At 35.6% G+C, this 25,128-nt stretch overlaps 1 protein-coding gene across 3 annotated transcripts in view; it reads left to right on the top strand.

Annotated features, from left to right (window-relative positions):
- Positions 1 to 25,128, top strand: part of PRKG1 (protein kinase cGMP-dependent 1) — a 1,334,297-nt gene that overhangs the window by 926,294 nt on the left and 382,875 nt on the right. The window lies entirely within an intron of this gene.

Here is a 25,128-nt window from a genome sequence, read left to right as displayed (position 1 = left end):
CAGTAAGTAATGTTCCATGGGTATGGGACCCACTCAGCCAGGCACAGATATAATCCCCTGGTGTGCCATTTGCTAAGACCGTTGGAAAAGCACAGTGTTTAGGTGGCAGTGTCCTGATTTTCCTGATACAATCTGTCATGGTTTCCCTTGGCTAGGAAAGGGGAATCCCCTGACCTCTTACACTTCCCAGGTGAGGCAATGCCCCACCCTGCTTTGGCTCACCCTACGTGGGCTGCACTTACTTTCCAAACAGTCCCAGTGAGATGAACCAGATACCTCAGTTGGAAATGCAGAAATCATACATCTTCTGTGTCAATCACGCTGGGAACTACAGACTGTAGCTGTTCCTATTCGGCCATCTTGGAATGCAACCTGATGTTTACGTTCATATGTCAACTTGATTGGGCTAAGGGATGCCCAGAAAACTGGTAATACATTATGTCTGGGTGCATTTGTGTGGGTGTTTCCAGAAACAATTAGCAATTGAACTGGTAGTAAGTAAAGAAGTCCATCTTCACCAATGTGGGCAGACATCATCCAATCTGTTGAGGACCTGAATAGAATTAAAACGTTGAAGAAAGGCAAACTGTCTCTTCTGGAGGGACATTTGTCTTCTCCTGTCCTCAAACATCAGCACTCCTGGTTCTCTTACTTGAGGATTTGAACTACAACTTATATCATTAGCTCCCCTGGATCTCAAGTACTCAGACACTAACTGAATTATACCACCATCTTGCTTACTTCTGCAACTTGCAGACGGCAGATTGTGGGCTCTCAATCTCCATAATTGTATGAGCTAAATTGCATAATAAATCTCTCTCTCTTTGTCCCTCTGTCTCTCTGTCTGTATAGACAAATAGAGACAGATGATATAAATATAGGTCCTATTAGTTCTGTTTATCTTGAGAACCCTAGTGAATACACATCAATAATATTTTCTGCAAATTTAAGCAAGTTTTGTGTTTCAATCTCATGTGATTTCATTACAGTATTGAGGTAATCATGATTTACCCATGATTTTTACTTATGGTAAGACATTTTTGCTTATGGTAAGAAATAAATTGCTGGGGCTGCATCTATGTTATTAAGCAACAAATAGTTGTTAACCAAACAGCTATTTAATGGATTAACATATTTACTTATCTCTGAGTTGTTTTGGAGTTTTAAAAGATGAAAGTGTTTTCTCTGAAAGAAAATTGGCAGCATGTTTCTCCTGGCAGGGCTGTGTGTCAAAATGGAATTGGTTGAGATAATAAATGTACTTTAAAAAGAATCTGTTGTGTTTATGTAAGTTTTTATGTGTGGCTGCCTCCACCTTTATAGTCTTCCTATTATTATCCCATTTGTCCTTCCAGCTGGTAGAATGCTTTAAGACTGTCAAAGGAAATAAGAGACAAAGAATTGTGTTCTTCAGTTATTAGGAAACTTTTCAGATGAAAATACATTTTAAAACAGAAAGTGGTTTTCTTTGAAAATGAATTTCCTGAAACTCAAGTGTTCTTTTATTTTTCAAAAAAGAAAGAAGCTTTTGCCACTTCCAAATACCACTCAAGTAAATAATAAGAATGAGATACAGAAAGCAGGATGATGAAAGTGATAATTTTGTTTGAATGAGTCACAGATTAATTATAAGAAAAGTTTAGCTTTAGAGCAGACAAGTAAATACACTGCCACAGAGATTGTTTTATGTCCTGAATTACCCCAAAATGTAGTAGCTTAAAACATGATTTATTGTTTCTCATGATTCCCTGGGTTGACTAGACTCAGTGTGCCAATGTTCTACTACATACGTTGTAGCTGAGGCCATGGGTACACTGAAATGTCCATGGTGGCCTCACGTCATTCAGAGTCTCTCTCCAAATTGCCTGTCATCTGACAGTAGTTTAGATGAGATTCTTTACAGCTTGGTGGTTGGCTTTTAAGAATGAAAAATGTAAGCTACAGGACTTTTTATGTCTTATACCTTATTTTGACCCCATTTTTTGGGTCTAAGCAAGTCACCAGCCTAGGCCACATTCAAAGGGAGGGGAGTTAGCCTCCACCTCTTCATGGGAGAAGTGGCAAAGAGTTTGGAAGCATCTTTAACTCACGATGGAGATACCAGTTAACTCATCCATTGAGGTTTTGAGAGTCTACTGTATTCCTGACACTATTCTCAGTGCTGTAAGGAATAGATACTTGAAATAATCTTTCACTTTCTTTCAGCTCCATTACTGACATACTGTGTGATCTTAGCCAAGTTTCTTTTCATTTTTATAACCTACTCTTCTCATCTTTAGAATGGAGATAATAATTGTTGCTTTACCTGTAATTAATTCATTTAATTTTCACAATTGTGACGTTAACCTAGGTAAAACACTTAGAATGAGTTAATGCCTGTAAAGAGATAAAATAGTACCAGGCACATAACCACTCACAAGTTAGTTGTTATTGTTGTTATTGCTTGCTAATGAGAAAAGTGGAGCCAAGGGTATTGTGACTTACCCGCTGATCTATTTAATGGCAGATTCTGTTTTAGCAGTATAAGATAAAATTACCTTATAATGTATTTTGTCATAAAATTGGGTAAATGCAATGGACTTGCTTTTTAATAAATTATCTGGGAACATCTTGCAAGTCAGTTATATAGACTACAGAATGCACTTCCCATTCTCTGTTCTAGCTCCAATCCAATTACTCTCATGGCTCTTTACCATTAGACACCTCCTCACCTTCTCTAGTCTTGTTTTACTTCTCCCCTATGAAATCCTACATTCCAGCCATATCAGATCGCTTGCAGTTCCTACCTTTAATATGCTGTTTCACACCTCTGTGTCTTTATTATACTCTGTTCCCAGTTCTGGAGTGCTGATATCCTATTACTTTATGTCCCAACTATTATCTGCTCTTTTTTCTTCCTTGCCTTAGATGTTTCCTACTCCTTTCCTGACTTCTCCTTCCAATTTGAATCTGCTTGGGCCTTTCCCCCACCACTCCCAAAGCACATGATTACCTCTTTCATGAGACATAATTGTACTATAAATTATCTATTACTTATCCATTTCCATAGTCTTTCTAAGCTGCAAAGTATGAAATACATTTTTTTTTCTTTTGAGTTCTCAAAACCGCATGGTACCATAAAAGTGGTGTCATCACAAGTATAGTTAACCTAAATAAGGTTTCTTTTCCTTTATTTTAAAAAAAATATGTTTTTAGAAATGGAGTCTTACTCTGTCACCCAGGCTGGACTGCAATGACACAATCATAGCTCACTGCAACCTTGAACTCCTGGGTTCAAGTGATCCTCCAGCTTCAGCTTCCATAGTGTCTGGGATTAAAGACATGGCCACCATGCCTGGCTCCCAAGTAAGGATACTTAATACGTATTTTACAGTCACAGGTTCTTACAAAGGGAACCAGAACCAAAAATTTATTTTCAATATCATATTTATATGTATCTTCCACGATTTCTATTACAAGCTGTAGGTTTGGGTTTTTTTAAACATCATCATTTGCACTTAATGTAAGCCGTTTAAGGATATGGCAAAAGGACTATTAGAATTTATGCATACACATTTTATTTTCCCTAGAATTAGAACAACCCAGATATTTAGGGCCAGCAAATTCCCAGTACTTTTCATGTAGTATAGCTTGGATTCTCATTTCAACTCGCTAATGTTGGATAAACATTTCAGTCAATGAAGATACAAGCTAAGGTTTAAATCACAGGCAACTTGGAGGATATTTGTCTGCTCACTGCAACCTCTGCCTCCTGGGCTCAAGCGATTCTCGTGCCTCATCCTCCTGAGTAGCTGGCACTACAGGCATGCACCACCATGCCAGTTAATTTTTGTGTTTTTAGTAGAGACAGGGTTTCACCATGTTGCCCAGGCTGGCCTCGAACTCCTGGCCTCAAGTCATCTCCCTGTCTCAGCCTCCCAAATTGCTGAAATTACAGGTGTGAGTCACAGCACCTGGCCCACTTTTCTTTTTTAAATTATTTCATTTATAAATGGACATTTAGATTGTTTCCATATCTTGGCTATAGTCAATAATGCTGCAATGAACATGAAGGTGCAGTATCTTTTCAAGATCTGAACTTTGATTCTTTTGAATATATTTCCAGAAGTGAGATTGCTGTATCACACAGTAGTTCTATTTTAAATTTTTTGAGGAAACTCAGTACTGTTTCCCACAGTGGCTACACCACTCTATATTCCCATCAACAATGTATAAGAGTTCTAATTCCTCGCCAACATTTATCTTTTGTTTGTGTTTACTTGTTTGTTTTTGATATGGACATTTTAGCAGGTGAGAAGTGAAATTTCGTTGTTGTTTGGATTTCATTTTTCCAATAAGTTATGTTGGCACTATTTTGTATACCTACTGGCATTTTGTATGTCTTCTTTGGAGAAATTTTCATATATTTATTCAAGTCTTTTGCCCAATGTTTAATTAGTTTGTTTCTTTGTTTTTGTTTTGCTATTGAGTTGCAGGAGATTCTCATTTATATTGGACATTAATCCCTTATGAGATAGGTGGTAGCCAGAGGTTGTGGGGAGAAGCAAATAGGGAATTGTTTTTCAATGGTATAAAATTTCTGTTATGCATGTTAAATAAATTCTAGAGGTTTTCTGTACAACATGGTGCCTATAGTTAATAATACAGGATTGTGTTTATTAAAACATAAGAGGATATATCTCATGTTAAATTTTCTTACTGCAAAACAAACAAAAAGCACACAAAAGTACACAAATAAATTGTTGGAAGTGACTATATACTTAGTACCTTGGTTTTGGTCATGGTGTTATGGGTATAGGCTTATGGCCAAACTCTTTAAAAGATATGCATTGAATGTGTGCATTTTTTGTGCATCAATTATATCTCAATAAAGCTAAAAAATAAAAATTAACTGAAGTCAGAGAAATGTTGGCCAATAATGACATGCTTTTTGCTAAAGCACTGCTTAGTTGGGTTATAAAAAAATCAAAGAGCATATTGGCATCTCTTAAGAACAAGGTTATTTTAGTCTAAGTAAAATACAAACTCTACTTATGAAAAAGTACAAGGACTTCTTTCCCATCATACTGTACTATGACACATCAACTAAAAACATTACTTCGACTGCTGTCTGTGCTTTCATAACTCTTTTGTCATCTTCTTGACTTTATATCTCAAACCAATGGGACTTTTATGGGCTCATGATAGACACAGCTTCACTTTTTGAAAAGGTCACTAACTTTCTCCATGGTGGCCTCTCCCTAGAGCAGGGGAGATAAACAATGCAGGGGGCAATGTTGCTAATTAAGCAATCTAAGATTTTGGTAAATGAACTCTAGGCACTGGTTGATTGAGAACTCCCCCTGGAGCTCTAGCTCTGGGTTTGAGTCCAGGTTTTGCCACTTAGATACAGAACAGTGAAGTTACTCATGAGATCTTAAAGTTTCGTCTCTTCACGTGTATAAGGTAGATAATAAGAGACTCTACAAAAATAGTCTAAAGAATTATTGAACAATAAAATGAACTGGTTCATATACAATTATATGATTACTTCTATTTCACTGACAAGAAAATAGACTCAGAGAGGTTAATTAACTTATTTAATGTCACATAGTTACAAAGTAACATGATGGGCTTAAATCAATAAAATTTATTTTCTTTATATGCTAATGCTGCTTATTACTTCCCATCCTGACAAAAAGAGATTTGTTGAGCCCTCCACTTGACACACATTCTTACCTTCATATTAATCTGTCCTCATTCCTATAATTTCTACCTAAATAATTCCTTGGATTATAACATTTGACTCCGGAAATCAAACTGTGAATCTGAAAGCTCCGACACTAATCCGTCAACATTTACAGATATCTTAGGATAAATTGTGTGGTTATATAGTCTGTCACTTGACTGTAAAAATCTCTTACAGGATATTCATTCAGTTAACCATGTACTAAATTGGGGAAGTATGCATCAGTTTAGGTCTAAGCTATGTTATTAAAGTTGCCTGAAAATTAGTACATATGATAATGAAAGAGATACAAATAATTGTGTGAATTGTATTAAATCATTTTTTGTGGAAGGTAAACAATTAGAAGTTTTATATTTGATAGATTAAAAATGATATTGGAAAAGAAATATTCATATTAAGAATTATGGCAAGGCACGGTGGCTCATGCCTGTAATCCCCTCACTTTGGGAGGTCAAGGCAGGAAGATCACATAAGGCCAGGAGTTTGAGACCAGCCTGGCCAACATGATGAAACCCCCTCTCTACTAAAAATACAAAATTAGCTGGGTGTGGTGGTGCGCACCTGTAATCCCAGCTCCTCGGGAGGCTGAGGCAGGAGAATCACTTGAACTTGGGAGGCATAAGTTGCAGTGAGCTGCCACTGCACTCCAGCCTGGGCAACACAGCAAGACTCTGTCTAAATACATAAATATATTATATAAATATATATTATATAAAAATATATTATATATAAATATTATATTAATTTTTATTAATATAAAAATATATAATATAATATATTTTAATATAACATATATTTATATAATATATTTATATAAAATATTTATAATTATATATATACACACATATATACACACACACACATATATATATACACACACACATATATTAGGGCTAGGTGGGGTGTCTCATTCCTGTAATCCCAGCGTCTTGGGAGACCGAAGAGGGAGGGCCCCTTGAGCCTAGGAGTTTGACATCAGCCTGGGCAACATGCTGAAACCCATCTCTACAGAAAATTAATAACAAATGAGCCAGGTGTGGTGGCATGTACTTGTAGTCCCAGCTACTTGGGAGGCTGAAGCAAGAAGATCACGTGAGCTCAGGCTTTTGAGGCTGCAGTGAACTATGATCGTGCCATTGCACACAAGCCTGGGTGACAGGGTGAGACCTTGTCTCTACAAATAAATAAATAATACATAAAATATTCTCTACAGAGTAACCTTTGAATTCTGTACTGTCTTTGGATCACATACTTCGATACATGACTTTTTATTTATTAAGAGTTAACATTGTTTGAACCTATATTTCCAAGTTGACATAGGGAAAAAAAACTATTTTAACATTGAATAAAACTGACTGTATGACCTGAGTTAAATATTCCATCTCTCACATTTTATTAAAGCATTTACTTCAAGGTCATATATTCTTAGATTTATTCTAAAAGGTGAAAAATTTTGTCATTCAACAAACTTTGAGTATCTATCATTTACTAGGCATTAAGTTGAAGGAACTGGACACCAGACCTGACCATAAGGTAATAGGAGCCTAGGACTGCAGTTGAAAAATTTTCCCCTAAAAGACCAAATAGTAAATATTATAAGGTTGCAGTTCATATGGTCTTTGTCGCAACTAGTCACTTCTGCCACTGTACCCTAAAATCAGACATAGATAATACTTACACCAGCGAGCATGACTATATTTCAATAAAATTTGATTTACAAAAGTAGGCAGTGGACCAGTGGACCATAGTTTGGTGATCTAGAGATGAAGCAAGACTGTCGATCACAATATAAGAATTGCTGTGACAAAGGAAGACCCAAGTACCTCAGGAACTCAGATAAAAGACATCCACACTTTGTGTTTGTAGATGCGTCTGTGAAGAATCTAGAGTGAGTAGGGAAAAGGGAAGGGGGGAAATTAGAGAAATTATCAAGCAAGTTTTCTCAGAGAAGATTGTGGCTGAATTTTATCTTAAAACTATGGAGCATTTCACAAGGAGGCCATGCTAAAGTCTATTTCATGTTAAGAATAGAGGCTGTGGTAAATCTTCTTGTCACCTCAGCCCAAACCAAAGTTTCCAAACTGTGTAGTATGGAATTCCTCAATAAGTTAATAGATATTCCCGAATAAAGGAGTTACCTGGGTTGTGTAAATTTGAAGAATACTCTTTTCCTTCTTCAGTTAGCTTTCTTAGTGTTTTAAAATTTCCTTTACCAAATAAAGACTTTAATAAATCTTGTAGTAAAGAGAAGTTTTCAAATTTTTATAACTTGGAATTTTAAAATGTATTCATGGAGCCCTTCTCTTGGTGTGGAATACCCATTAATGTATTTCAGAAATAGTATTTTGAATATTGTGGTTTTCAAAACAGTCATGGACTAAGGATTAAGAGCCCTAGACCCATTTAGCTGTCCATATATATGCAGCAAGGTTTCAGAAGCACTTCAAACAGTTGGCTTCTCATCATAGGAGTGTCCTGGGCAACAGGTGTCCAGCCATTGGGAAATGAGAGTTTGAGCAAGACTCAGTCACCAGGGGTTTTGAAGTTTCATGCAGAACAAATAGCAAATGCACTTGCTGAACTGGAAAAATTATGAAATTATAAAGTGAGACAGTATCGCTCCCAAAGGGTGTTTCCTCGTCACAAGGATCAGGAATGCTATTGGTATTTCATGGGTAGAAATGAGAGATGATGAACGTTCTGCAGTACATAGGCCAGCCCTACACATTGAAGATGTGTGCTGTCCCAAATGCCAACAGAGCCCCATGGAGAAACACTGCTGAAGAACAAGGAGTGGGGGATCACCTCCCAAGTTTCAGAAGACTGGGGAGAAAATTGGGGATGAACCTTATAGGCACATCACCATTAGTGCAGCCATTAAATATTTAAAAGGTCATACATTCCTTTTTCATTTTTAACAACCAGATATAATTTATTTAATTCCATAAAAATATATGAGATTTTATTTTTGATGCAGGCGTATGCAATTGTACAACTTGCAGAGCAAAGATCAGGTGCAGTGTGATCTTTTGAATAAACCATTGCATTAGATGCTATTAAGCATTTCAGAGGCAATTTAATAAAGTGTGTGATTAGTGCCTCACTTCCTGATGATCATTCTGACAGGAGCACCAGAGTAACCTGAGTGCTGATTTCAAAGATAGCCCTTCAGTGAGTTTTTAAAAAGGCTACTGTAACAACCTTTTGTAAGAAAACTCTGTCAATAAATATTTCTCTTCTGAATTCTTCTCCAGTAAATAGCCTCAAGGAACTATTCCTGTGGTTCCTGAAAAATAACAAGCAGAAGATCCTTTACACAGACCACGGTAATCATAAATATGGCATCTTTTTTTGAAATATAAGAAGTGCTCCCCCCTCTGGGCTGATGCAGCTGCTGTCAGGGCACAATGGGTGGCATCCAGGGAATGAATGGGCTGAATTTCAGCCCCTACTTAGGCCCCCTGCAGGTACTTTTGCACATTTGCAAACTGTGTAATCCTGTCTAGTGACCCTGGGTCAGAACCACTGTTGCTTCACTGCATTTGGCTTTATTGCATATAGTCCTTCAATCTGAATATTTTAAGTACCTCCTACATGGCATGCTCTATATTAAGTATAGCAGTACACAAGCTAAATGACATGTTCCTTTAATTGAGTGCTTACCCTACAGCAGCCCCTTGGCTGAATATTTCATATTTATTAATAATAACAACAACTCCATGAGCTAAGTTTTATTGTTTTAATTTTCCAACTAAGGAAACTTCTTGGCTTTAAGTATCTTGCCTGTAGTTACATAGCTAGGAAGGGAGGGTGCTGGGATTCAAAGCCTTTTTCTCCCCTGATTCTAAATTTCCTGTTACTATTTACTACAAAAGTAGGGCTTTCAATGAATTTATATATTAGAGAGGAGACAAATATACCAACAGATGGTTACAATACAAGTGTAAGTGCTATTCAAGTAGGATGCCTACTAAGATGTAGAGAGAAAGTTGTCAGGGGCCATTTTCTAGAAGAGGTTATCCCTGAGTTTTGAAGAAGTTTCTACAAACATGGGAATCCAGAGGTTGATAAACCAGAATGCAGGCTGAAAAACTTGGCTACACTTCAGAAAATAAGCTGGAATAGGTTTGTGGGTTTTAGTGGTTATTTTATCATATACCAAATGAAAGTAATTGACAGGTAAGGCTGTCAACCTTACTGCACATTAAAATTATCTGAGTAGATGAACAACAAAAATGAACTTTGAAGACATTATACTGGATGAAATAAGCAGACACAAAGGGACAAATATTGTATGATTCTACTTCTAAGAGATACCTGCCATAGTCAAATTCATAGAGAGAGAAAGTAGACTAGTGGTTGACAGGGGCTAGTTATTCTTCAACAGGTACACAATTTCAGCTGGTAAGGTTGAAAAAGTTCTGGAGACAGACAGTGGTGGTGGTTGCACAGCAATGTGAATGTTCTTAATGCCATTTAGCTGTATACTTAAAAATGGTTAAGATGGTACATTTTGCGTTAAGTATATTCTACAACAATTAACAAAATAGAGTGATTTATTGGAACCTACCCCATGACCTCTTGAATCAGGGTATCTAATGACTTTACGGTTCACAAACAACTGACTCAGGACATTTTGACCAAGGATCTGTTATAAGAATCTGCTGAACTGAATTACATTAAAATGAAATATGAAAGTTCATAGTCAGATATAGCATAGTTTTAGAAGATGATTTTAAAGACAACAGTTTTAGGATTTTTATTGCTTTCATAACTGATATTTGTATATTGATTTAATTTTAAATGTATTCGCTTATGTTATTTTATGGCAGCTATCTGGTATTGCTTGACCCAACTTATTATTTGTATGTTAGAGATGAGAACACTGAGTTTCAGTGAGCTAAAGTGTTGCCTATCTGTTACACATGCTGCTATAGTTACGATGATAAGCAAGATACTTAATTGATAAGAATAGAACTCTTGTCTAAATGAGAATTACAAGGATAATAGAGAAAGTTCATAGATTTCTTTTCTAAATCATTTAAAAATTGTTATATTTGCTACCCCATTAAATTAATCATCTGGACTGAGACTTATTGAATGAATGAAGAGGTGTTGAAGAATTGAGTTTCCATGAGAAAAGGCATAAAGCTTAAGACTTAGGTAGAGAAGGGCAGCGTTTAGCTGTTGTTCTTAGCAAGAGCAGGGCAGAACTGGATGAGTAGTGAAGATGACAAAAGGTTCCTCTTTGGAGTCGTGTCCTTGAACTTTTCAGTTTCTTCTGGGTGTGTCCCTTTCCTTGGGGGGAATCAAGAGAATGTGTATTGCCCAGCCCCTTCTAGAGCAAGAATCTTGGGGTTTCTTGCCCACATGTTTCTGAGCTCACTTCCAGTATCTGCATGGGCCTGTTTCCTAGACTTTCTCTTCCTGCCCTGTCATTTTGCCCAACCCATGTCTGAGCATTGGCCAAAAGGCCATGGTTTCTGTGTGTTTGGAGTGGACTGATTGTGGTAGACAAAGCTTGGTTGCACTGGGAACCAGGGTCCTGAAAATACTAGGAATGCATCTGTAGGGCAGTTTATTCAAATATAAATAGTTAAAATCTCTTCCCTATATTGTTCTCTTTTTCCTTTCCCAAGCAGGTTGTTAGGCTCTTTCCGTCTATTGGTCTCAGAGTTTTTGGTCAATACTAGAAGCGTCTAGAAGATAATGTGCTTCTTATGTATTTTTAAAGCCTAGATTCATTGGAAGAAAGTACTAAGAGTGTCTTGAGTCAAATGGAGAAAGAGAAGGACCTTGGAGACATTTCCCCAAGAGTGGGTTTCTCTGCATGCGATTACCTAGAGAGGTTGACCTGACCAAGGTTCCCTTTCTCCTTTGTGCACACAAAAGCAAAGAGTCACTGGACTCCAAGGGCCGCTTGTGACATTGATAGCAGGGAAGTTAACAATTTTGCTCCCCACCTTTTGGACATGACATGCTTCCTAGATTCAGGTATGACCTTGAGGAAGAGCTAAACAATGAGTGTGATTTAATATCTTCCTGAAAAAGAAAGGTTGATACTCCAAATCAAACACGTATGATTTGATTTTTAAAATGAAGAAAAGAATATTTCCAACACCCTTGAGTCTAGACTGAGGTTCATATCTGATGTACTACAGATAGGTTTTGATTACTGAAGGTCTTAAATAATAACAGCATTTGGAACATTTTGCATATACTGTATCATAATTGTGGTAGCGGCTGAACTTTATTAAGCATTTATTATGTGCCTGGTACCTTCTTAATATGTTATACCTACTATTTTTATTGTGTTCACCACAACTCTATGGAGAAAGTGATATCATCTTATTTTTAAGGTAAAGAATCTGAGGCCTGGCATGGTGGCTCATGCCTGTAATCCCAATACTTTGGGAGGCTGAGGCAGAAGGATCACTTGAGGCCAAGTGTTCAAGACAAGCCTGGGTTACATGGTGAGACCGGGTCTCTACAAAATAAATAAATAAATAAAAATGAGCCAAGTGTGTGCAATGTGCCTGTAGTCCTAGCTACTCAGGAGGCTAAGCTTAGGTGACAGAGCAAGACCCTGTCTCTTAAAAAAAAAAAAAAAAATCTTAGATGCAGAGAGGTTACATAACTGGCCAAAAACATAGTTAATAATTAGTAGCAGAGCCTAACTTAACCTCATTTCTTTTGATTCTAAAACTCATATGTTTACCCAGTATACAATTCTCCAGTATAAGGAGTTTAAACTTTTATCACATATATAATAAAAATACAGTGTATCTTGTATCTCTAGAGTGGTTTGCTTTATTTAAAGTATTTTTATGTGAAAAAAATTTGAATTCTCCTAATCTGGCAAGATAATAGACAGCTATTAATAGGTTGTGGCCATTGCGTGATAAGGGCTAAACATTGCTAAAAGAAAATATCTGTGGCAGTGATGTGTGAAGTAGATTGAAGTCAGATGTGGGACAAGAAACTAAGAGAGGAAGGACCAGTAGTAAGACAATTGCATAACAGACTGAACCAGGATAAATGCCAAATCATCCAATTAAGGGATAAAAGTTTATTTGGTGCAGACAATGTCTGATAAGATTGCTAAGGGGAATAATTAGGTAGCTATAAGGATGAGGACCTTTAATCCCTCATCAATACAGACTGAATTTTTTAGTAAGTCATAGATTTCTGCTTTTATTCTTTTATTCTGTAAGGAAGTCACTGGCACAGAAATAAACAATACTTGTCAATGTCGGCGGCACTAAGTTTGATGCAGGGATGATTTCTTGTAAGAGAATCATAAGGCTACTCTTCTCCATATGTTTCCCAGAGATAATTAATATAACTCCGTATGCTTCTTCCTAGGTAGAGGACATTGTTGAACTATTTGCATATTTTTGTTTGTTCAGATGTTTTGGCTTATAAATATGGGGCTACATCTGATATTCTTTGGTTATATTTTAAAACTATAATCTTTTGAAAATATCAAACCCTTTACTACTAAGTTAGAAAATAACTTGCTTGTTGAATATTTTAAAATTAAATTGTTTTTATTGGTTCCTTCCAACCACAGGGAGCCATCCTTGTCTCTTCTCTTCTCTTTCTTTTTTTTTTTTTCAGATATATTTCTTTATTATTATTATTATTATTATTATTATTGTACTTTAAGTTCTGGGATACATGTGCAGAACCTGCAGGTTTGTTACATAGGTATACACATGCCATGGTAGTTTTCTGCACCCATCAACCCATCATCTACATTAGGTATTTCTTCTAATGCTGTCCCTCCCCTAGCCTCCCACCCCCTGACAGACCCCGGTGTGTGATGTTTCCCTCCCTGTGTCCATGAATTCTCCTTGTTCAACTCCTACTTATGAGTGAGAACATGCAGTATTTGTTTTTCTGTTCTTGTGTTATTTTGCTGAGAATGATGGTTTCCAGCTTCATCCATGTCTCTGTAAAGGACACGAACTCATCCCTTTTTATGGCTGCGTAGTATTCTGTGGTGTGTATGTGCCATATTTTCTTTATCCAGTCTATCACTGATGGGCATTTGGGTTGGTTCCAGGTTTTTGCTATTGTGAACAGTGCTGCAATAAACATATGTGTGCATGTGTCTTTATAGTAGAATGATTTATAATCCTTTAGGTATATACCCAGTAATGGGATGGCTGGGTCAAATGCTATTTCTGGTTCTAGATCCTTGAGGAATCGCCACACTGTCTTCCACCGTGGCTGAACTAAGTTACACTCTCCCCAACAGTGTAAAAGCGTTCCCATTTCTCCACATCCTTTTCAGCATCTGTTATTTCCTGACTTTTTAATGATTGCCATTCTAAATGGCATGAAATGGTATCTCATTGTGGTTTTGATTTGCATTTCTCTAATTACCAGTGATGATGAGGTTTTTTTCATATGTTTGTTGGCTGCATAAATGTCTTCTTTTGAGAAGTGTTTGTTTATATCCTTTGCCCACTTTTTGGTGGGGTTGTTTCTTCTTTGTAAATTTGTTTAAGTTCTTTGTAGATTCTGGATATTTGCTCTTTGTCAGATAGAAAGATTGCAAAAATTTTCTCCCATTCTGTAGGTTGCCTGTTCTCTCTAATGACAGTTTCTTTTGCTGTGCAGAAACTCTTTGGTTTAATTAGATCCCATTTGTCAATTTTGGCTTTTGTTACCATTGCTTTTGGTGTTTTAGTCATGAAGACTTTGCCCATGCCTATGTCCTGAATGATATTGCCTAGGCTTTCTTCTAGGCTTTTTATGGTTTTAGGTCTTATGTTTAAGTCTTTAATGCATCTTTAGTTAATTTTTGTATAAGATGTAAGGAAGGGGTTCAGTTTTCTCCATATGGCTAGCCAGTCTTCCCAACACCATTTATTAAATAGGAATCTTTTCCCCCATTGCTTGTTTTTGTCAGATTTGTCAAAGATCAGATGGTTGTAGATGTGTGCTTTTATTTCTGAGGCCTCCATTCTGTTCCATTGGTCTTTATATCTGTTTTGGTATCAGTACCATGCTGTTGTGGTTACTGTAGCCTTGTAGTACGGTTTGAAGTCAGGTAGCGTGATGCCTCCAGCTTTGTTCTTTTTGCTTATCATTGTCTTGGCTATACAAGCTCTTTTTTGATTCCATATAAAATTTAAAGTAGTTTTTTTCTAATTCTGTGAAGAAAGTCAATGTTAGCTTGATGGGGATAGCATTGAATCTATAAATTACTTTGGGCAATATAGCCATTTTCATGATATTGATTCTTCCTATCCATGAGCGTGGACTGTTTTTCCACTTGTTTGTGTCCTCTCTTATTTCCTTGAGCAGTGGTGTGTAGTTCTCCTTGAAGAGGTCCTTCACATCCTTTTTAAGTTGTATTCCCAGGTATTTTATTATCTTTGTAGCACTTGTGAATGGGAGTTCACTCATGATTTGGCTCTCTGTTTATCTTTTATTGGTGTATAGGAATGTTTCTGATTTTTGCACATTGATTTTGTATCCCGGTGAGAACACTTGGACACAGGAAGGGGAACATCACACACCAGGCCTGTTGTGGTGTGGTGGGAAGGGGGAATGATAGCATTAGGAGATATACCTAATGTAAATGATGAGTTAATGGGTGCAGCACACCAACTTGACACATGTATACATATGTAACAAACCTGCATGTTGTGCACATGTACCCTAGAACATAAAGTGTAATAAAAAAAACACACAACCAATGACAAAAACCACATGATTATCTCAATAGATACAGAAAAGACCTTTGATAAAATTCGACACCACTTCCTGCTGAAAACTCTCAATAAACTAGGTATTGATTTAATATGTCTTGAAATAATAAGAGATATTTATGACAAACCCACAGCCACTATCATACTGAATGGACAAAAGCTGGAAGCATTTCCTTTGAAAACTGGCATAAGACAAAAATGCCCTCTCTCACCATTCCTATTCAACATAGTATTAGAAGTTCTGGCTAGGATAGTCAGGCAAGAGAAAGAAATAAAGGGTATTCATATAGGAAGAGAGGAAGTCAAATTGTCTCTGTTTGCAGATGACATGATTATATATTTAGAAAACCCCATCATCTCAGCCCAAAATCTTCTCTTTCATTCTACATTCAGTCTACTAGGAAATCATGTTGCTTCTACTTTCAAAATGTGGTAGAGCCCAGTTGCTCCTTATCTCCTCCTTTGCTTCCACGCTGTCCAGCCCTCCATCCTCTATCATGCATTAGACTCTTATCTGGTCTACCAGCGTCCCCTTTCACGACTTTACAGTTTATTCTCCCTAAAGCTGGAAGAAGGATTTTTTTTCATGTGTGAGTAAGGTATGTCACTCCTAGGCTCAAAATCCTGCAATGGCTCTACATTTCACCCAGATTAGAGCTAAGTTCTTACAATGATCTATAAGCCCCTTTGTGACCTGCCCCCACCCTTACCTCTTGATGTCTACTCATCTTCCTCCTTTCCCCAGTTCACTGAAGTCTAGGCACCCTGACCTCTTTGCTACTCCTGGAATCTACCAGGCACTTAAAAATCCTTGGCTCACTCTGTTCACTCTGCCTGGATGTTCTTCCCCAGAATCCAGTTATCTATCTCCCTCACCTTTCTCAGGTTTTCAGATCTTACCTTTAAAGTGAGGACATCCTGGTCAGTCTGTTTAATCTTTCAACTTGCCCCTCCTTCCATTGTAATAACTGCTACCCTGTTCTACTTTAAATAATATAAAATTCTGTAGCCCTTATCTAATGTAACTCTATGATATAGATGTATATTTAAAATATGTATACTATACATTATTTATCATATTTATTCTTTATTTTCTATTTCCTTGATGAATAGGCAGAAATCTTTTCTTTGGTGCACCGATGAATCCTAAACGCCTAAAACAATATCTGGCTCATGAGTTATTCAATAAGTTTTGGATGAAGAAACAAATTAATTAATTACACAACAATTTTTTCCGATATTAAAAAAAATTTGACCAGGCATAGTGACTCATGCCTATAACTCCAACACTTTGGGAGGCAAAGGAGGGAGGATCACTTGAGGCCAGGTGTTTGAGACCAGCCTGGGCAACATGGCAAGACCCTGCCTCTTCAAAAAACTGGTGGCACACATCTGTAGTCCTAGCTACTCAGGAGGCTGGGGCAGGAGAATTGCTGGAGCCCAGGAGGTTAAAGCTGTGGTCTGCAGTGAGTTATGATTATACCACTACACAACAGCATTGGTGACAGAGCAATCTGTCTCTAAAAAAGAAATAATATTTTTTCTTTAAATGGGCCCATTCAGATATATTTTATCTACTTATAACCATAATTGTGTGCTTTATGTTTTTGATATTATAAGAATACATTGACAAAATAGAAACTTTGAAATTATAAGAAAGCGAGAGAGAAAAAATATAAGACTAATAGTCATTCACAATATCTGTTAATTAACACAATATCTGATATTAACACAATATCTGTTAACCTTTTGATTTTTTCCTGCAAAGCTCTATTCACAATTATAGGAAGTGTCTGTAAAGTGTAATCATTCCATTGTATACATAACTTTTAATGACTTCTCTTAATATTATCTTGTAGGTATTCCATGTTTTACATATTTTTCATCAATACATCAATTTTGATCACCATGTCAGTGATTCTTCAACTTAGGTTGGTTATATCTGTTAGTATTTACTGTATTTGGAATTAAAAATGAAAATGTTTGAAAAATATTTATTCACTAATTCATTTGGAAACCTCAATAATAAACATATTATGTTGTAACATAAAGTCTATTTTTAATTAAAATAACCATATTTTCCCAAATCAAAAAAAAAAAAAATAGAAAAGAGTTTAGGTTTACAATTATACATGTCAGCACTTTGGGAGACCGAGGAGGTTGAATCACTTGAAGTCAGGAGTTCAAGGCCAGCCTGACCAACATGGTGAAATCCTCATCTCTACTAAAAATACAAAAAATTGGCCGGGCTCATGCTTGTAGTCCCAGCTACTTAGGAGGCTGAGGCAGGAGAATCTCTTGAACCTGGAAGGAGGAGGTTGCAGTGAGCCCAGATCCCACCACTGCACTCCTGCTTGGGCAACAGAGTGAGACTCTGTCAAAAAAATTTATATTTTTTATATATATAATATATATATATATATATATATACAAATTTCTCAATATCTAACTATCTAACTTGACAAATGACTGGATTCTCATATTGATATAGTTTGGATGTGTGGCCCCCTCCAAATCTCATATTGAAATGCAATCCCCAGTGTTGGAGGAGGAACTCAGTGAGATGTGTTGGATCATGAGGTTGGATCCCTCATTAGTGGGTTAGTGCCATGCCCTTGGTGATGAGTGAGTTCTCACTCTATTCATTCTCATGAAAACTGGTTGTTTTAAAGAGCCTGACAACTCTCTTACTCTCTCTCTCACCATGCTACGTGCCTGATCCTTTATTGTCTTCCACCATATTTTAAGTTTCCTGAGGCCTTCCCTGAAAGCCAAGCAGATGCTGATGCCATGCTTTTACAGCCTGCAGAATCATTAGCCCAAAGAAACTTCTTTTCTTTGTAAATTACCCAACCTTAGGTATTCTATTATAACAATGCCAAACAGACTAATACACAAATCTTCTTCTGCATTCAATCTGTTGAATTTATATGGCTCAGGTTGAAATATATGAAGAAAATAAAATCTTACAGATATATGTAGTAGCAAAATGGAGGCTTACGCTAATAGCCTTTCAAGATAATGTGGACATTCTTTTTTGTGATTTCATACTTCATTAACATCCAACAAGTGTCAGTTTCTTAAAGGTTAGCTGCAATATGGAATCTGAAACTATAGCAGTAAACTTTTCATACTCTATTATAACATTAAAATCCACCTTTTATGGTCCACCTTATAATTTGAATGAATCATTTACCCATGTGTGATTTTTATAGCATTATGCTTTGGTCATTTGGAAATGATTGGCTCACTGAGTTACGCAAAATTTCCCATATAAAAAAACATATTTCTTAATGTCATATTTCTTAACTACTGATGTTATCAGGAAAAGTCTTCAAGTATTAGAAAGCTTTTATGCTCACAGTGGCAGATAAAAGTTGTCTGAAGTTTTAATTTTCAGCTGAAAGTTTGAATTTTATCATAGGCAAAAACCACTGTCTGTTATTGCCCTATAAGTGATGGGCTTAACTTTGTTCATTCTGAAAAAGAGTCCGCCAAAACCCATAATTTTTAAAAATAATTTTCTAGTAAAAAATGATGTTCCATGAAAAAAAATGGCTAACTCAGTTTGTAACTCCAACAACCATTCAAATTATTTTCCTTGAGATAACTATCATACTTCAATATTTTGTCACACACACAATATCAAAAACATGCATACAAAATTTAAAGATTTAAATTTAAGAAAATTAATACCTTTTACCATTTCAGGAAGAATTTCATACTTTAAAGTAAAACTGGCATGTTATTTATCTTTTCTATGGTGAGTGTGTGGTGAATAAGAAAATAACAACTAATATAGTTTGGTGTGACTGCTTTTATTTGTACTGAGAGCCACCATCACTTTTGCACCATCAATGCAAATGTCAACACAGTCATTCCAGGATAAGCCTTAAGAGTCAAAAAGTTATTCAACTCCATCTTTTAAAAAGTTATTCAACACTAAATAGCACAGTTACCACTTGTGTTTCTTGCCACATATTCATGTAAATGATAATTTCTTTGATGATTAGTTTGTTCTGGTACTAGAAGAATACAAGCAAAACAGCGAATCCAGCCATGTCTGTAGCTTCATTCATTTGTAAAGCAAAAGTACAATTGTGCAGACAAGATCTTAATTCAGTCTTTGTTTTGTAGCTAAGCCTTTAATTCCAGCAAGGTACCATACCATTTGAAAGACATAGTGCAATAATTTCTTTTACTGACTTTGCATCCAGCACGCATTCAGCAAAGTCAACTATACAGTGTGATCTTCTCTACTGAATGCAATATGGTAACCCATAAGATGCTTGACTGATTTTCAGTTTTAAGTTGAAAAGCTATACAAAACACTTTTCTTTTAGAAAATGCATCATGTCTACATTTTAAAAACTCAATTTCTTTTTCTTTAAAATCTGAATGATTTGTCTCAAAGTGGTTTCATAACTTAACTGGAATGATAATCTTTCCAAAAATGTTTTTGTATAGCATAATAAGGGAAATTATTATCTATACAATGAGAGAAAGATAGCTTTCATCTTATTTGTATTTCTTATTCACAGTGTTTCCAAGTTTCTATGGATTCTCTGTCTTCCATGAGTCAGGAACTCTCTGCTGTGACATTTAAAAAATTTCATTGATACATAATAATTACACATACTTATGGAGTACTTTTGATATTTTGATGCATTTTTATATTTTCCGAGTGTCTTTGGACTTAAAGATTGACTGTTGGGACTTGAGAATATAAGTCTTCTAATCACCCTTTCAAAGCAGATAATCTGTTCTTAAATTAAGAAAAATATTATATAAACTTTTCTTTAAATTTTTATTTATTTATTTATTTATTTATTTTTTGAGATGGAGTTTTGCTCTTGTTGCCCAGACTGGAGAGTGCAATGGCATGATCTTTGCTCACCGCAACTTCCGCCTCCCGGGTTCAAGCAATTCTCCTGCCTCAGCTTCCCAAATAGCTGGGATTAAAGTCCTGTGCCATCATGCCTGGCTAATTTTGTAGTTTTAGTAGAAATGAGGTTTCTCCATGTTGGTCAGGCTGGTGTCGAACTCCTGGCTGCGAGTGATCTGCCTGCCTCAGCCTCCCAAAGTGCTGGAATTACAGGCGTGAGCCACCACACCCGACCTTAAACTTTCTTTTATTAACTTCTTCATAAGTACTATACAATTCTAAAATTATAAGATAAAATTTCAAACGTTTATAAATGTTTTAAAAATATGTAAAACTGTTATTGAAAAATAAGGAATCCAAATGTATTTACTTGTTTTTCTACTCAGGCACACAGAAACATTAAGGATTTCAAAAGAATGATCTAGTGGATGATGATGATAAGGTTACAGAGATTATAGCAGGTGTGATGACTAGTAAGAACACAGTAGAAATACTAATAGCATACTAAGTTATGTAAACAGTACACCTATCATAAATCTACTACCTTAAAAATTTTAGGGAACCCAAGAACAAACAAGCATGCATTCCATTTGTCATCAAAGTGATAATATCATTCTATGTCAGGTGATCTCTGGAGAATTCTACCATGTGCATGTGAAAGAATAAGTGAAAAAAGAAAACTCCAATTTATGGAAATAGTTTTGACATTTGAAGACCCATATAAAAGGGTCACAGGAAATCCCTGGGTTCCCAGACCACATTTTGAGAACTCTTGCTGCATTTAATTATGTTGTTCTATACATGCTCCCAGTTTTTGTTTTTATTGACATGCTTTAATAAAATTATTCGGACGTAGGTTTTCCCCCTCTTAGTTATTGTTTTCATGCAATAGGATACCATAAATAAAATTACTAAGGTGAATTAAGAAAATGGGACATCTACTAATACAACTGTCCTAATCTCTTCAAAATGTCAGTGTCATATGGGCAAAGGTGGGAGGGTTGTCATAAAATGAGAGACTAAAGAGAGGAATAACAGCCAAAAGCAGTGTTCAGATTTTGACTGGAGTTGGTTTGAAAACAACAATAAAAAATTGATAAAGACACTTTTGGATGATAGGTAATATTTGAATGTGAGATAAATACTAGATGATATTATAGACTTATAGTTAATTATAGTTACTTATAGTTAATTTTGTGATCATGGGATTAAGGTTATTTCCTTAGGAGAATTTTTTTTTTTTTTTGGATATGTATGCTGAAGTATTCAAATTGTTTCATATTGGCAACTTACTCTCAAATGTGTCATCCAAAAATATCTATATATCCATTAATCTATGCACATACATAGAAGAATACATGGATTGAGAGTAGATAAATCAAAAATGATACCTGTTAACATTGTGATTCTGTGTGTTGGGGATAGAGGTGATCTTTATTATTCCAGACTTTCAATTTATTTGACATTCTTTATAATAAAATGTTTGGAAATAAATGAAGTCACTAAATCAAATGTTACTAATATTATTTATTTATTTCCATATCACTATCTAAAATAATACAGTGTTGTTTTGAAAGGCATTTTTTTAGTACATTCATTGAAAAGTATGTAGCTCAGTGAGTAAGCAATCAGCTCCACCATCAGTTAGAGGGGATGTTTCATCCTTTCTTCACCAGTGCTGAGTGGAATGACCTCAGGCAGACTTTCAAGGTCTCAGTTGTCTTATCTATAAAATAGATGACAATAAGAATGGCTATTTGATAAGGTTGTTGTAAAAATGAAATTTATATTATCTATAAAACCCTTAGCTCACTGCCTGGCAAAGAGAAACTACTCAAATCTCATCTTCTATTATTGTCATTACAAATTCTAAGTCCTTGCTACATTCAATTAGAAAAACCAATGGAAAAGCACTGCACATTAAATCATCTCTGTTATATTACATTCTAGTGCATTCTGTAACATCGGGCCTATTGCAAGTCCTTAGGGAACCAAAACAATAGGTAATGCATCTGTAAGAATTACTGATAAATAGCATGTAAATTGTTACAATTTTTTTTATATATATAACTGAAAATATTCTTCTCTAATGTTTAAACATTTTATCTGGAAGTTTGTCCTTGCAATTATTCTGCCTTCAGTTTTCTAAAGTATAGACAATTTTATTTTGAATTATCTTATATATAATTTGTGGAGTCTAAATTGATGTATTTTGATGTATTGGAGCAAACTGAACTAATATATTTCATGGGTAGAAATTCAAACTATAAACATTCTCAATTGTTTTGTTCCTAGTGTGTAAGCTACTAGTAGACCAATCATTCTTAGAAAGCAAATCAATTACGTGACAGAATTTATCTAGTGTTTGCAGAATATAAATCTTAGATGTGTAAAGATGGCTAGAAAAGTGTGTTCACAGTAATTTATGAAAGTGAAGGCATTTATTTTTCCTGTTAAATAGTTTTCTTTTTGTGAAGTCCAGAAGTGCTTCAGTTGTTACTGGTAATATTTTAGAGTGTTTCTTCTTAAAAATCAACCTTAATTTTTATTAGCAATAAATGCTGCTCAATGTTTTGAGGCATTTTAAAAAGGCATTAAAATTGTGAAAGATTATATATTTAAAATGCCCTCCTAAAACCTGATGCTTTTGTTTTCACTTAATGCATTATATAGTCAAGTAAATTTCTTCTCCTGGATAAGACGTCTCATGGAAATGAAAATACTATAGTATGGCTAGGGATAGCCAGAGCCTAAAGTAAAATAAGAGGCATAGTATAATAGGAATCGGCTGGTCTAAAGAAGGAAGCCAATTATAATAAAATGAGAAAAACTCAGTTCTAGTTTGTATTTTCCACAAATGCCTAATGGGATAGAAGCACTCTAATTATTCATCTCACAAGAAACTGAAATACAGCTCATTAAAAGAACAAGGCAGGACTAAATTTTTCAACCTACATAACTCATGGAAACAGCTTCCTCTATCTCCTTCTGTCTCTCTGTGATATGGTCCATCCAGCTGCTGAAATTGGCTGCCTTCTGGAAATTAAACCCCACATGGCTCAGACCGTAGCAGTAAATCTGGTACAACAGATGGTTCTGGGTGAATTGTTACACCTCTGCATAAAACCTTGGGATTTCATCAATGAGCTTTACCCTAAGTAATGGAAATCAAGGTGACAAATTAACAACAAAACTTTCATGCTTTTACCAAAAGAGCATATTATTATTTTTTTATTGTATCATTGTAATCAAGCCAAAATTGTGCTATAAGTCAAATGTCAGGCATACAAATGTATATGCACTCAGTTATAGCCTTTTCTCCAGTCAGACATTAAGCCCTGATTAATTAAGACTATAGTTCCACATCCCAGTTAGATTTTCCAGTGAAGTTTCAGGAATTATATGTTGATAAGCTTTTTTTTCTAAATTTAAATTTATTATAATTTTGCATAAAATAAGTTGTATTGGTTTGTACATTTGACATCATTTGGTATTTTTATTTACTGTTTAATGGGGAGACATAAGAGAACACGGTGAAAAGAATGGAACTAACATTGTATTTGGATGTATTGGAGCAAACTAAACTAATATATTTCATGGGTAGACCTTTTCAGGTCTAATCACTGTCCTATGAAGCATTTACAAATTCATGCTTTCGTAACTACATTCAAAATATGTTGTTTGTTATTTACAAATCGCTGAAAATACAGGGGGTTGAAAAAGACAGATATAGTTCTTATTTTTGTGGGTTTTTAATTCTAGCAGAGAAGCCATGCAATAACAAATATCCAATTAATTATCTAATTACACTTGTAGTATGAGATTAAAGAGATCATGATAGGAGAACTTGACCTAGCTGGAAGAGGGGTTGAGGAGAGTGGGAAGCTTTCCAAAGTTGTTATATGGAGGGAGACCTGGAAAGGGAAATAGAGCTTAAAGGAACCTGGTGACAGCAGACTAATAGAGGAGAGAGTGGCTTTCTCCTCATTATAAGTTGAGGCACCTATCTACAAAAAGAGTCAAACTCTGAAAACTATTTGTAGAGATCTATTCTGAGCCAAATGTGAGAACCACGACCCATGACACAGCCCCGCGAAGTCCTGAGAACATATGCCCAGGGTGGTTGGTTTGCAGCTTGATTTTATACATTTTAGGGGGACAGAAGTTACAGGCAGACATCCATCAGTACATATAAGGTATACATTGGTTTGGTCTAGAAAGGTGGGAAACTCAAAGTGGGAGCTTCTAGGTCATAGGTGGATTAGAAGATTTTCTGATTGACAATTGGTTGTTAAGAGTTAAGTTATTATATGATGATCCAGAATCAATAAAAGGAGTTTCTGGATTAAGATAAGGGGTTGTGGAGATGAAGGTTCTTATTATGCAGATGAAGCCTCCAGGTAGCAGGCTTCAGAACTCTTATCAGACATAAAAAGATGCCAGACTCCTAATTAATTCTCTCCTAGATTAGGGAAAAGACCTGGAAAGCAAAGGGGATTCTGTATAGAATGTAGATTTTCCCCACAAGAGATAGTTCTACAGGAGAGAAATATTTTTCAAAATATGTCAAACGAATATATTTTGGGGTAAAATACTTCAATTTCTTTCAGGGTATGCTATCTGTCATGTGATTCTATACTAGAGTCAGGTTGGAATTTGGTATCTTATTTCTACAAAGAATCTGTTTTGTCAGTCTTAAGATTTATATTTTAAGACTTACAATGAGTCTTAAGATTTCTATTTCTATTTTAATGTTAATTCTGGTAAGTTATGACTGAATTCCAAAAGGA

Source organism: Chlorocebus sabaeus, chromosome 9, assembly GCF_047675955.1.
Source record: "Chlorocebus sabaeus isolate Y175 chromosome 9, mChlSab1.0.hap1, whole genome shotgun sequence".
Lineage (NCBI taxonomy): Eukaryota > Metazoa > Chordata > Mammalia > Primates > Cercopithecidae > Chlorocebus > Chlorocebus sabaeus.
Note: the sequence above shows the minus strand (reverse complement) of the source record. Positions and strands in the feature narration are given on the sequence as shown.